This window comes from Silurus meridionalis, chromosome 3, assembly GCF_014805685.1.
Source record: "Silurus meridionalis isolate SWU-2019-XX chromosome 3, ASM1480568v1, whole genome shotgun sequence".
In the NCBI taxonomy this organism is placed as follows: Eukaryota; Metazoa; Chordata; class Actinopteri; order Siluriformes; family Siluridae; genus Silurus; species Silurus meridionalis.
This window is the reverse complement of record NC_060886.1, coordinates 25195676-25209787: the sequence shown is the minus strand read 5'-3', so window position 1 is coordinate 25209787 and position 14112 is coordinate 25195676. Positions and strand designations below refer to the sequence as shown.

At 36.2% G+C, this 14112-nt stretch overlaps 1 protein-coding gene across 1 annotated transcript in view; it reads left to right on the top strand.

Moving 5' to 3' along the window:
• Positions 1 to 6555: 6555 nt before the first annotated feature.
• The window catches only part of LOC124382770 (activin receptor type-1-like), a 40407-nt gene continuing 32850 nt past the window's right edge, over positions 6556 to 14112 (top strand). The window contains exon 1 of the mRNA XM_046845000.1: positions 6556 to 6997. The gene's annotated coding sequence lies outside the window, so the exon portion shown is untranslated. The remainder of the gene's footprint in view (positions 6998 to 14112) is intronic.

The window sequence follows — 14112 nt, the reverse complement described above, 5'->3', positions numbered from 1 at the left end:
TTGGATACTTAATCCGGGTGAAAGGAAAACTGAAACAAAATGGCTTCCCTTCCATACTTCAACGCCATGCAATTATGTTTGGACTGTGGCTTACTGTAACCAACTTCACCATCCAACAAGACAATAACCAAAGCTCTGTAAGGGTTATTTAGGGAACAAACAATCAGCTGGAGTGTTATGGAATGGAATGGCCTGCCCAGTCACCACACCTAAATCCTATTGAACTGTTTTGGGATGAACTGGATCAGAAAAAAATCTCACTATTGACAATTTTACAAAGAGGCATGACAAAATATTTCAGGCGAATTATTGGAGAAATGAAAAATCTAATAATAATTCTTTACATTTTTACTGAATTTTAAATGTATTACAATTAATATCAATGTTATTTAATTCAAATTCTATTAAACTCTTAACTGGTACACAAGGTAGACAACCACAGACATTGAACAGACAAATAACACTGTAGATTAAAAATGTACTCTAAATGTCTGTCATTTAATGTTTACATTATATCAGAGATTGCTGGGAGTATTGAATATTCACTGTATTGCATAACTGTTTCTTGGACATATAACAATAAACTCTTGTAAAAATATATATATATTAACCTGTAAATGTAAATTGCTGACACAGCAATTCAGAGTTTAAAATATCTGAACTGACTGGTAAGAGAGCAGTTAGTACAAGATGCAAATAAATATTTGTGCCAAACATATTTTTGTACAACCTTTTCAGGCTACACTCAGTTATGTAAGGATTATATTGTTTAAAACATAATGTTGTGTTATGTATAGGAAAATAATGAATGGTGTGATGTGACCCAATCTGAAACCAAATTACTACCAAATCCACTAATCATTTTGTTAAACCAAAACATATGTATAATTTTGTCCATTTATCTTTATCTTACAGTTAATAAGACAAGCAAATTCAACTGAGAAAGTACAAAATTCAAAGCTTTTTTTCCTGAAGACTTTTCTGTAGGACTGCAGGACACAGGTCTGTGCATTTCTGTATGGAATTATAATTGGAAATTGGTCTTGGTACACGGTGTCTTTGTCCTAAACAAGATTTTGTAAAAATTTATAACAGATGATTACTTCTATAAAATATTGGCTAATCAGTGGGGAAATGAACTAATTCAGAGTTTATGTTTTTTTTAATTGATTTTGATCAGTCTTGCTTTCAATGGTTCTCTCACACTGGCCTACAGAGCAAAAAAAAAAAACGGACCCCTCACACCCCACACTGCACCATGAACATCCAATCCTCAACCTTGGCCCCACCATCTTTAGGTATGAAAAGGCATCTCACTCTTCTCTATTCAGGCACCAAGATAGTGGAACCTGATGTTTAAACAACTGAGTCTCTAGCAATCTCCAAACAACGACTAAAGACCCACACACCTCCAGAAATACTCATTTTATCACTTATGCTAAAAAAACAACACCCCCCTGACTTCAAAGAATGCTAGCAGATGTATAACCTTAAGATTTGACCTTCATCATGTCTAGTTTTAACTTGACTACATCCCACCATAGTGGAAACTTGAAGCAATATCTCAGACTGTATAAAGTGCTGACACTGCAGACTCCTTCCATAAATAATAAAACATCTCACAGCAACCTTGACTGTGGTTCATATTTTTCTTTTTTTCTCATGATTTTATGTAGTTCTGTGTTGTTTTATGTAGCACATTTCTTCTAAAAGAACGTGTTTTTAATTTCAATGTCTACTGTAGTAACAGACAATAAAGCTACATGAACATGACACCTGACACCTTGACCATGATTATCCCGGTTATGTGGCCAGTCAGTTGTACAGTAACATATGGTACAGTATAAGCATCTGTATTACATACCAAACTTATACCAATAATATGAACCTGTAATTTGTTTTTTGGATTGATTTGTTGTCATGAATGTTGTTACCGGAACCTTTTTAGGGAAGCATTTGTTTTAAGACTGAGCAATGTAACAAATGATATTCAGTTTTGACAGCATGTACCTGCACACCACAGAAGGTTTGAAGAAGGTAAATAACCAGAATGATGTACTTTATTTCTACAGTATTGTTCAGTAGAAGTATGATTATCTGCAACATAACATCAGTTATGACTGTTTCCTGAAAACTTTAATGTTAAATGGTAGATTGTAACAGCTAGCTAACAAATGTGAATTTCAAGTGAACATCTTTGTATTCTTTTACAGGAAATGTGTCAAAGTCTTTGTCTGTGGTAATTACAGAGAAAGTGAGAGATAGAGAGTGTAAAAGAGAGAGAGAGAGAGAGAGAGAGAGAGAGAGAGAGAGAGAGAGAGAGAGAGAGAGAGAGAGATAAATATTAGCTTGAAAAATTATTTCCACCCACTATCCAAGATGTCTGAGGAAATCAGCAACATTTGCAAGGCATGTTGTAGGTGGACAAGGTGTAAGTTATGATGTACGGTTTAATAACTTGCGAATAGCATGGTGATGAATGCACTTGGTAAGTGGAAAGAACATTAAATAAGAAGTGAACAAGTGAGCTGAATGTGCATGAAGTGATGCAATAGGCCTATTGGTGTGGAAATTTCTTTCATTTAAACATGGAATTGGTTTCAATTCTATCTATCTATCTATCTATCTATCTATCTATCTATCTATCTATCTATCTATCTATCTATCTATCTATCTATCTATCTTGCATGCTTATAATCGAGAAAGACGGTTCGCTGTACTGTATTTATTGGCGTATTTATAAAGTGGCTTGTCTTTTGGATTCTCAGTAAGATTTATAACTTATAAACAGCATGAAAGCATCATAAAAGGCACTCAAACGTCATATAAATGGAATGGATAGGTCTCGTGTCTCACAGCTGACATTACCATAAAAACTCCTGTAAAAGAAGTTCTGATACAACTTGCACTTAAAATGGTGAGAAACTTGTGTGTTCTTCTTTGCAGTTTGTTTTACTATTCATGAATATTACATATACATGTTATATTTAAAGAGGATATTATATTATATGCATCATTCAAGTTTTGTTTTATGTTTGCAGTAATAAAAATGGTATGCTAAATGTGTAACATTATTCATCAAGAAGGATACTTAGTTCAACTCGTTTTAAAGATCAATTATGACGTTAACTTATAACTTGTTGCTGTGTACCTGTACTATGCATCTATCTATTTACAGCTTTTTAACTTGAAAGTGTATTTGTATTGCTCTCAATGCTGCTCTCTGCAATATTCCAGAAGACTGCAGAGTATGAAGAAAATGATGAAAAAAGTGTTACGTGATTTATTTCTGAATCTGAATTTTGACAGAACCTTGCAAAATGCACATATCTGCTCTGAAGATATGACTTCCAGCTCATATTTCACCTGTAATATTTGTATCACACTATGCCCTCATAAAACAGAATGTGGCAATTCTCCTTAGCTTGTCTTGTTTCATATACTTCAGTACATTAAACAAATAAGATTGAACATACATGTTGAGGATGAGTCAATATGTTCAGAAAGTATAAAGAGGGAGGTCAAAATGCTTCAAAGGCAAGAAAAGCTTTCATTATGGCCACCATTTTCAGACTTATCCAGTCTGGGAATTTGATCTAGAATTCATTGTCTCTGTTTTGTGACCTGAAACTGGATCGACGGTGAACAATGGATTATTAAATCAAAGAGAAACAAGCTGTAAAGCTGAAAGTCTTTTGGAAAATGGTGAAATAAAAGAATATAATGATGTATATGCTGAGAATATGAACCTGTGTGCACCATAGACTTGTTGTTTCACAGGTTTAGAATTTTTTGACATTGGTTTTCTTCTTGATAGATAGACTTTATTGTAAGTATAGCCCAGTGAGTGAAGACTAAGCAGAGGCTTGAGTTATTGACCCATAAAAACATTGATGATGGTCTATTTTATGCAAATTCTGTTCCACTGTGATCTGGGCAATAAATATAATTTTTTTCTGAGCCTTTCCTGTCCTGTACACACCCACAGCATTTTCCTTTTTATAAGCCTTTGTCTGACATTAAAGCCTTTTACTCTGGATCTCCACATCTAATAAAATATGTAAGAGATTTTTTTCTTTGCCTTCTGATTTCAGTCGTTATAAAGTGCCACTGTGTTCCTAAGCTGTTCTTATTATTACTTACTATTAAATGGCAGACAAAAAATATATATGGCATCTAAAATCTAAAAATGATTCCTGATAGTTGAGAGTGAAAGTGTACAGAGATATGAGCGTGCCAATACATTCACAAACTTTTTTTAAAATTTAGTTTGATGTACTGCAGACTGCAAAGTCAAATAAAGAAATACTAAATAATTGAGTTTAATTAAGCTATTAGTTAGTTCTGTACTCTCTAGAGATCTGGTGAATTTAGCTAAATAGCTGCAAAGAATATCATATGAAAAATATTTATTTTACTAACAACAATCCCTTTTAATTGAACATTAAGTTTAAAACAAATTGCATTTTTTATTAAGCCAAATCATAACCATATAATGACAAATATGGAATTTGGGATCTCTTTTTTGGCACCTTAAAGCTTCCAAGGGCTAAAAGGTTCACGAAGTTGGTCAAGGTTGGCTTTCAAGGGCAAATGCAGTTAGAAAATGTCGTTAACACGTAGTTAAATCCTACCAGGGCCACATAACATGTTAATGTGAACTGCTGACTCCCATCCAGGAAGTATTATAGCATTATAAACCTAGCCTGTTAGACTGTTACCTAGTCATTGGAAAACAAAACACATATCTATCACACAAAAATGAAAAGAAAACAGTATTAAATGAATCATTTTTGTATGTATGTATGTATGTATGTATGTATGTATGTATGTATGTACAGTGCATTCAGGAAGTATTTAGTCCACTTCATTTTAGTCCACATTTGTATGCACATCATAACAATGCATTACACTACACGCCATACTCCAAAATGCCAAAGCAAAATCCAGATTTGTGATATTTTTGCAAATGTATTCAAATTGAAAAAGCTCAAATTGAGGTAAGCATTCTGACACTTTAATACAACACTTAAAATTTAGCTAGGGTGCATCCCATTTCTCTGGATCATCTTTGAGACATTTCTACACATTGACTGGAGTCGACCTGCAGCAAAGATTATTTAGTAAGAAAACCTACTAATGTCCAACAGCCAAAAATACAGATCAGAGCAAAAAACAAACCATGAGGTCAAAGGAACTGCCTGCAAAGCTCAGCGACAGGAGTGTTTATTTATTAATATGCATTATACTATTACTACTACTACTTATTATTATTATAAATATTTGAACTATTATTTTAATATAACTCATAATATTAATTAACGCTAATATTAACTAACACTAACGCTATGGATTATTTAGCGTTTTATGTCCAGCTTCAAGAATTTCTCTTAAAAGGAGAAAATCTTGATATTTCCACATATCGAGGGAGTGAATAAATAAAGGCTGGGAGGAACAAAGACATTTGTTAAAGTATGCTGAAATAAGTAGAACAGTTAAGTAGATAATATCTTTAGAACATTAAACATTAAACGTAACACACACACACAAACACACACACACACACACACACACACACACACACACACACACTTTTACCCAAATGGGGCAAATGTAAAGTATTTAATCAAAAAATGTAATGTATTTTTTTTTTTATCATCAATGAAATGTGTGCCAATTTAATTGATTAATTAATTGAATCAACATTCACACACACACACACACACACACACACACACACACACACACACACACACACACACACACACACTTTTACCCAAATGGGGCAAATGTAAAGTATTTAATCAAAAGATTCAATGTAATTTTTCTTTTTTTAAATCAATGAAATGTGTGCCAAATTAATTGATTTCTTAATTGAATCAACATAATAAAAAAGTGTATTGCATTCATTTGATTGATACTATTTTATTTTTATAAAATATTATAAAATATTATTTTATATATTATTTAACCAATCATGCATTTTATTTAAAGTTGTTTTTAAATGTTACTTTCAAATGTTGATCACAAATGCCAATAATAATAAACTGTGTTAATAAAAAACGACAAGCAATTTTATGTTTTGCATTTCTAACTTGTACCAAAATTGATATATATATATATATATATATATATATATATATATATATATATATATATATATATATATATTAGAGAGAGTTGGTATTTGAACTTCATATATGAAGTCAGTAGGAAGCCCCTTAGATCCCGCCTTCTGGTTTGTGATTGGCTCGTATGTAAGCTACGCGACCTCTGATTGGTCAACGCGTGACGTCGGCAGTTGCTATCAGTTCCTCTCTTCCAAACGCCTTAATACAGTCGCACTTTCTAAATATAAGTATATTCCTAAGAAAATATGTATTCATACAGCACAGATCGTAGGTTATATATAATTAAAATGCCTGTGCGAGCACAAGAACAAACCCGAACTCTGTCTAGAAAGAGATTAGAGATAGGACAGGGGGAGTGAAACAACAGCCAATCATGGCGCACGTGGGCGTGGTTTTCCGTTTGTGGCGGTGGTGGGGGACACACAAGGCGTGTGTGTGGGATTGGGAGTGAACGGAAAGGAAACCAGTGTGATTAACCCCGACCACTTCCTCTGTTCAGGAGTGTGATCGGTGTGTACAGATCTTACACTGAGTGATGCAGGAGTGTGTGCACGTCCAGGTCCTGCTGTCACGCGTGCAACACCGTCGCGCGCGCGCACACTCCGGTTCCGAGCGGCTTAAACACTGAAGAATTCCAAGAAGTCGATGAAGTTTTGATGGATGTGGAGGAAAAGAATCGTGCAACAGGATCTACACACTTTTTTACCCCCCTGATCGTCGCTTTCTGAGTCAGAAGTCTGACTCTTCTCTCAAGGCAATGGCAGCACAGTAGATTGATTTGTCTTCTGAAAAACACAAAACAAAACAAAAAGCAGCAAAGAAACAAAACCACGAGCCTTGGATTGTACACAAGTTGTTGTTGCAAGGTATGTATCTATCCAAACATGCATGCGTTTTATTTGGTTTTGTCGTTACATTTTGTAACATCTTTCTCACACGCGCGCGCATTCTCGTTGCTTGTGTGTGCGTGTGCGCGCGCACCCCTTTTGGCGACAGTGTGTCTGAGTTGTTAGTTTTGTTTGTTTTTCTATGCGTGCATCAAAAAAAACAAAGCAAAAACTTAAATATGCATAATCATTATTGCTAAGAAGTTTGCTCCCAAAAAGCTTTTATAAATAATAAACTCGTGCTGAGTTCACAAACACCAAAACTTGATTTGTAGTACAATCAAACAGAATATAATGTTTATGCTTTTATTCCAATGTTTGTTGTTTTTATGCTGTCTGGGTGTTGATCCTCTTATCTGTTATACCCTTTCAATATGTATATACATTTTGGACGTGTAAAGGCACATTACATGCACATTTCTAGGTAAAAAGGTTCAAAGGTGCATAAGATGTACACACACATATCAGGGCAAAAAAGTATTCCATGTATTATAGTTTATTTTTAATGCTGTGTATGATGTTTGCTTTAGTGATGTGTGTGTGCGCAGTGTGGGTTTTTATGTTTGCAGATCATTGGCACTTGGTTAGCTGGTCTTTTGTCATGCAGCCAGGTGTGCTGGTTCAGATTTCAGTTTTCACCCTGCGTCCATCAGCTTCCCACTGAGCTCTGAGCATTACAATAGACTGGGTGGAGGAGGTGGGGTGAGGGTCCTATATGCCATTAATCACCTATTATTTTGCACCTTTTTTCAACGGGTGACAGACAAGGAGACTTGAAGAGGTTAATCAACGATTCTTGAATAAATGTATCATTTGACCAAAACTTTTCAGTACCAAAATGTTAAAAGTGGCACGAATACTTTTCGCACATAGTTATTCCGAGCTAAGAAGAAAGCGGTGCATTGGATGTCATCAGAATGTGAACATTTTTCTCTGGTGCTATGTACTAAAGCAAAATGCAAAAGTCTGAATTCGAAACGCATTTATTGGATAATAGGCATGGCTTTTGTACAGAAGCTGACTGTGGTGTTATACCAGATTATAGGACACACACACACAAACAGAGTAATTTGTCCTTGTTGTTATTTTTTGACCCAAAAAAAGTGATGCAACATTAAGGCCGACATCACATTTAGTTTCCAGGTAAAAAAAAATGTGTAGCTTAAAGTCTGTAGATAACAACGTCAAGCAAATGCAATCAGAAGGTCGAGAGTTCAAATCCTGCCACCGCCAAGCTGTGAATCGAGGGAGACTCTTGCCTCTGTTCTAAAATATAAGCTCGGCTCAATTGTATCTCTCAAACAAAATTGTCTGCTAAAGGAGTGAGAAAACCGAGCAGTTTAAGATTTGAATATCTAGCTGCCACCTTGTTAGTGAAAATGGCGCACAAAAGAGAGTATCTTAAAGGGCAAAAGCACAACAATACTACCGTGCCATATCTATAGACATTTTCCCCTGAGCGTTCTTGCTACTCTTCCATGGTCTGGTCCTAGGTCACGATCCTGCGGTTGGGGACGTCTGCTCAAGACGGCTCTTGAGTTTTTGCATTACTTGCTTACATAAGTGAATGAGTATGCAGATCAAAATTAGTAAATTGATTGTTGTCACATCTAATACACAGCTTTTTTAAAAGCACAGCTCAAGCTACCTCCTGTAAGCTCTGACTTGTTTCTGTATAGTGAATGGATGTTTTGTGTGCGTGTGTGTGAATTGCTTTACTGATGGGCTAATATAGAAAAGGGAAAAATCAACACTGATGAACACCAGGATAGGAAAGGTGTTTACTCAGACGTTCTGACTGAAGCTTAAGCATATTTGAGTGTATGTCTGTGTTTACCGAAAGAAAAAAACGCAGGATTAATCAAATTTGTCTTGTCGAAGAAGGTTGTTTGAGATGGATGTACTAAGTCAATCAGAAAGTTGTTTTTTTTTTCCCCCTTTCCAGACTCCACTCATCTCAGTCCAGACAGGCAATTGTCTTTAGTCAAGCTTCAGTGAGTTGCTGTAGAGGGCTGGGTCATCATAAGGGCTTGTACAGAGCAACTCTTCCATAAACTGCTGTATTGTCTGGCTTTGTGATCACAAGGCGTGTGTGTCTGTGTGTGTGTGTGTGTGTGTGTGTGTCTGTGTGTGTGTGTGAGTGATAACAGGGATGAGTTCAGACAGGTTTGTCTGTGCCGAATGAAGCTCGGTGTCACAGATGTGTGTGACGGGTTTTGTTACAGTGCGATGTCTGGTATGTTCACATAAAAAAACAAATGTGGGTTTTTCCAAGAGTCTCAACTCAACTAGAACCACTGCAAGTGTAGCTTTTCCAGACTAAATTCAAGACCGAAACAGAGATCCTGGTAGCTTGCTGCACTGTCAGGTTGTCCACATTTTCAGAGCTGAAGAGAGATGTGGCTGCATTTGCAAGTCATGTGCATGAAGTTGTGGAAAGTTCCCCTTCCACCTTTAAATATTTTTTATTTATTTCTTTTTTTGGTTGAGCGAAGCTTGAGCTGACAGGACCATGTGTCTGTGGCTGTGTCAGTATTTCCATTTCATTTCCATTTGACCAACACTATTAAACAAAGTGACTTACAGGTAAAAAATGACAGTCTGCACTTGTAGCTGAGACTTAAGGCCTCAGCTACAACCTTTGTTTTTTTTTCTTATGGTTTTGAATTTGCAAACTTCCACACACACGTGTAAAATCTTTAACTGCTCTAATGCCATCTGCAACATGGGACAATATCATATAGATATAACTGGAGACATGTTTACCTCAGTATATCGTACGTCATGTGTAAATAGTGCAGCATTTATTAAAGAAAGAAAGCGAGCTTTCAGACCTGACAAACTTGAGTAAAAACTCAGATTATGAAGAAAATTGTTTTTGTGACCCCTCATTGCAACAAGCACTTTTTTTTTATTCTCAATCTCATTGTTCAGTCTCTTTTCTTATTTATAAAGACTGTTGTTTATGGGTACACTGTTAATGTAATGTGTGTGATAATTTTTTTTTTAAATCACATCTCCAGTCCTGTTTAAAATCTAAATCCAATATCTAATTAAATAAATTGCTTAACACAGAGGAGGGAAAATTTAACAACAGGTTTTCGAATCCAATTGAACATTAAATCTGCTGCATGCAGGGATAGAGCAGAATGAAATCACATTTATCGTGGCCTCAGTGCCACATCAAGTGACGGCGATAAACAACAAATCGTGCAAATAATAAAATTAAGCGGTGCAAAGACGCAGGTCTTTACTAGTGTTATAAAGGTACTGCTGATATCCGATTTCTGAGAAAGTCTACGACTGGCTGCTTAATCGCAATATAATCTGATTTTAATTATATGGTCATGTTCTCTAGTCTTAGCTAGTAGCACTTGTGTGTGAGTGTTTGAGTGTTCTGGACGGTGTTTGTGACTGTGACTAGCAGGGGTAGATAGCTTTGCCTCATGCTGGGGCATCATTGTCTGAAGAGTGGCGCCCTGCTGGGCTCTTTACCCTCTGTCACGTTCTGGAGTCATCTGATAGCATTCAGATAGCAGGAGGTTTGGCTCCCCTGTCTTTTGTCTTTGTCTCTCTTTCTTTCTTTCTCTCTCTCTCTCTTCCGCACACTTTGTCTGCATGCAGTGCTTTGGATATCAGTACATATCGCTCAGAAAGCTTCTTCCCAGGAGTGGCTCTGTAGGCCTAAGGCTAGATTACACTCTTTGACTGAAGAAGCACGCCTAACTTGTGCTTTTCAGGTCATTTCGTCTGAAGGCACACGCCTGTTTTTTGGAACAAACCGGTGCCTTTAAACCTAATCTGTATTGATCACATCTGTAACATACATGTGATTACCACGTCATGACATTCCTCTGAACTACAGCAAGAACAGAAAACTCCTTTACCTAAAACTTTAGCATTGTTGGTACTGTAGGTAGCCTAAGGGTAGTTGTTGAATAATGGCAATTTACTGGAGTCATGAACATTTTTTAAAACCGTTCTCCTAACAATAACATTAGAAAGAGAGACATGTGTAAGAAAGTCTTAACAACAAGCACCAGAACAATTACATATGTTTGGCAAATTTACATTTATTTTGTGCTTCATTGATTGTGACACATAATGACATACGAATATTGTACAGATGTAGAGATGTAGACTGAGGAATAAATAAATGCAGATTTAGCAAAGGTGTTTTCTTTTGAAGAGACAAAAAGCAACTTTAAGGTCTGTGGGCCCTCATTTATGATTTTATGCTCTTTAGAAGTAATAAATCAATGGAAACATTACTCTGTAATCTACAATCTAAATAAAGTAATGCAATTTTGTTTTCTAATTCTATGGATTTACAATATAGTACAATTTATTTTATAAAATAAATAAATGTATATAAAATATATACTATATACATATCATATATATATTGCCAAAAGTATTGGGTCACCTGACTGTTACCACAAAGCTGAAGGCACTCAATTGTACAGGACGTCTTTAGATGCTCTATAATAAAATTTTGCATTCACTTGAACTTGGAAACCCAAAACTGTTCCAGCATGGTAATGCCCCTATGCAGAAAGTTGAGTTTCTTGAAGATCTGGTTTACATGCTTTGCAGAAGAAGATCTTAAATATCCTGCTATAGAGCTCTGATCTCATCCCTACTGAACACCTTTGGGATGAATGTGAATGCTGACTGCATCCCAGGTCTCCTCATCCTACATCAGTACCTGCCTTTCATAATACACTTGTGTCTGATGAACACAAATATTCACAAGCACACTCCAAAATCTAGTGGAACATTTTCCCAGAAGAGTGGAGGGAGAGCAAATTGGGACTAAATGTGGAATGAAATGCTCAAAAATCACATACCATACTTATGACCAGGTGACCCAATACTTTTGGCAATATATAGTGTGTGTGCGTGTATGTGTGTGTTACAGTACAATAGAGTTAAATGTCTAATACAGCTATTCAAGCTATAAGCAATACAGCCACATGCTTCTAATATCAGTGATCTCTAATGAAATGTTTTTCCAAATTGAGCTCCAGCTGACTTGCTGACAAAGTCAATAAATATTGTGTAGGTGAGTCAGTTAGTCTGGGTCTTAATTCGCAATTATTCAGATATGCAGACTGAAAGTCCGTTCACAGAGGGAGGTACTGCCAGAGTTTTTGCATCTTAAAAATAAAACACAAAATGTTATGTTCAATTAGAAATGAAGATCTGTGTCAAGACCCCCTTCCTTTTCCTTTTCGCATATATAGCTTGGTGAGAAATCAAAGGTCACCACAAGCCAGTTTTGGTTCTCAGGCTTAGGTGGAGTATCTCTGGTGTAAAGTAATAGCTTTAGTTTAGCATTTGCCCTTAGACTTAGATTAGAAATTATGTAAAAGTGAACACATTTCATCACTTTTTACTCTGTACAACGTTTAAATTCTTGTCTGAGGCCCACCACACTTTTGTGGGATGTGTTTAAAATGAATTTAATTTGATAATCAACATTATTGTATAATAATTAAACATTATTAGTGAACCAAATTAGTACATTCCAAACAGTCCTGTCATCAGAGCACGCGAGATAAAAAACAAAATAATTGCTAGCTAGCAAGCTAGTTCAAACTGCATTAGCATTTAAGCTAGTCGAATCAGTCATTAGGTTTAGGCTAAAGATAACACTGGTGATTTCAGACAGCTGTACTGTTGATTATGTATGAAATGTGGATTTTTTTATAATTACTACTTCATATTTACTTCATCTTTTCTTTTATTTACTATAAAATTTCCATCAGTCATTTATTAAAGTTGACTATGTTTGGTTTGTTTGTGTATTCATGTGCTGTGAGATGTTCATCACTGCCAATGTTTGCCTCAGGTTTTGGGGAAATGCATATGCTGTTGCTAAGCAGTGGGAAAAGCTCCCAAACTCTTATGAAAAAAGTTCTGCTGATTTGGGGTTATCAGAGGAGAATTCGTCCGATAAAGAGGGCCGTGATGCCACAGGGGGAATTATAGAGTCTTAATACAGAGTGTCTAGGTCAGGATGTCTCTTATCCTGCCATCCTAATAAGTCCAAGGAAATGGAAAAGGGATATTCTGTACAGTCTTTCAGTACAGCATGATCATCTTGTTCTGTAGTGCATGGTGTAATGTAGACCAGGTGACTAACATATTAAAAGTAATATTGGTGTGTTTTTTAATTTGATTTAAATCTCAATTACTGTTAGTGTTTTGTTCCTCTTATATCACAGTAGTTTATTTATAGTTGCATTAAATGTTGTGGAACATCTCAGAAGGAAGTGTCATCACTTACAGTGCCTGTCCGTTTGGAAACGCTCGTCGCTTATGGTTTTCGAGACACATGCATGTTATTATTATGTAAACTGATGAGTCCAAAGTTGACATTTCTGGCGCTAATGGAAGACCTTATTTAAAACAGAACAGGAGAGAAGATATTAGCACACCCACAGTCTTAAGTCCGGACCCAAGGTTTCCCAGCTTGCCCAGAGCATCAAAGAGCCCCCACCAGCTTTTCTTCTTCCCATAGTAAATCCTGGTGCCATCTTTTTCCCAGTTAAACTATGCGTGCACGCGCACACATATACACACACACACACACACACACACACACACACACACACATACTGCTCCATGGTCCAGATTTGATGCTCACATATCTGATGTGCTGATACTCAAGTCATTGTAGGTGCTTTAGGCTCCTGTAGGTATGCATCAAGCTCTAATGCACTGTGTTTTCTGACACATTTATCGTTTGTATAAAATCCAGCTGTAAATTTTTAGCAATTTGTGCCACAGTAATAAGCTAAAATGGGTTTTTGCTCCTCAAACACATGATGAGCTTTGGGGGCTTTCATGAGCTGTATAACTTTTAAATTTATCCCACCCCATAAGAGTTGCCATTGTAACTAAATAGATTTTCGAAATGAGCGCTACCAATAGAGTTAAAATAATCTTGCTGTTGTTATTGGAACTTCTCCAGCCACCGAAAGTCGCCTTTTCACAACAACATAAAGTGTATAATTTGTCTGCGGAAGCCTGAACGACTCGGAAAGCGGAGGGAGAAAGAGAGGGAGAGAGAGCGGAGGAGAAAGAGA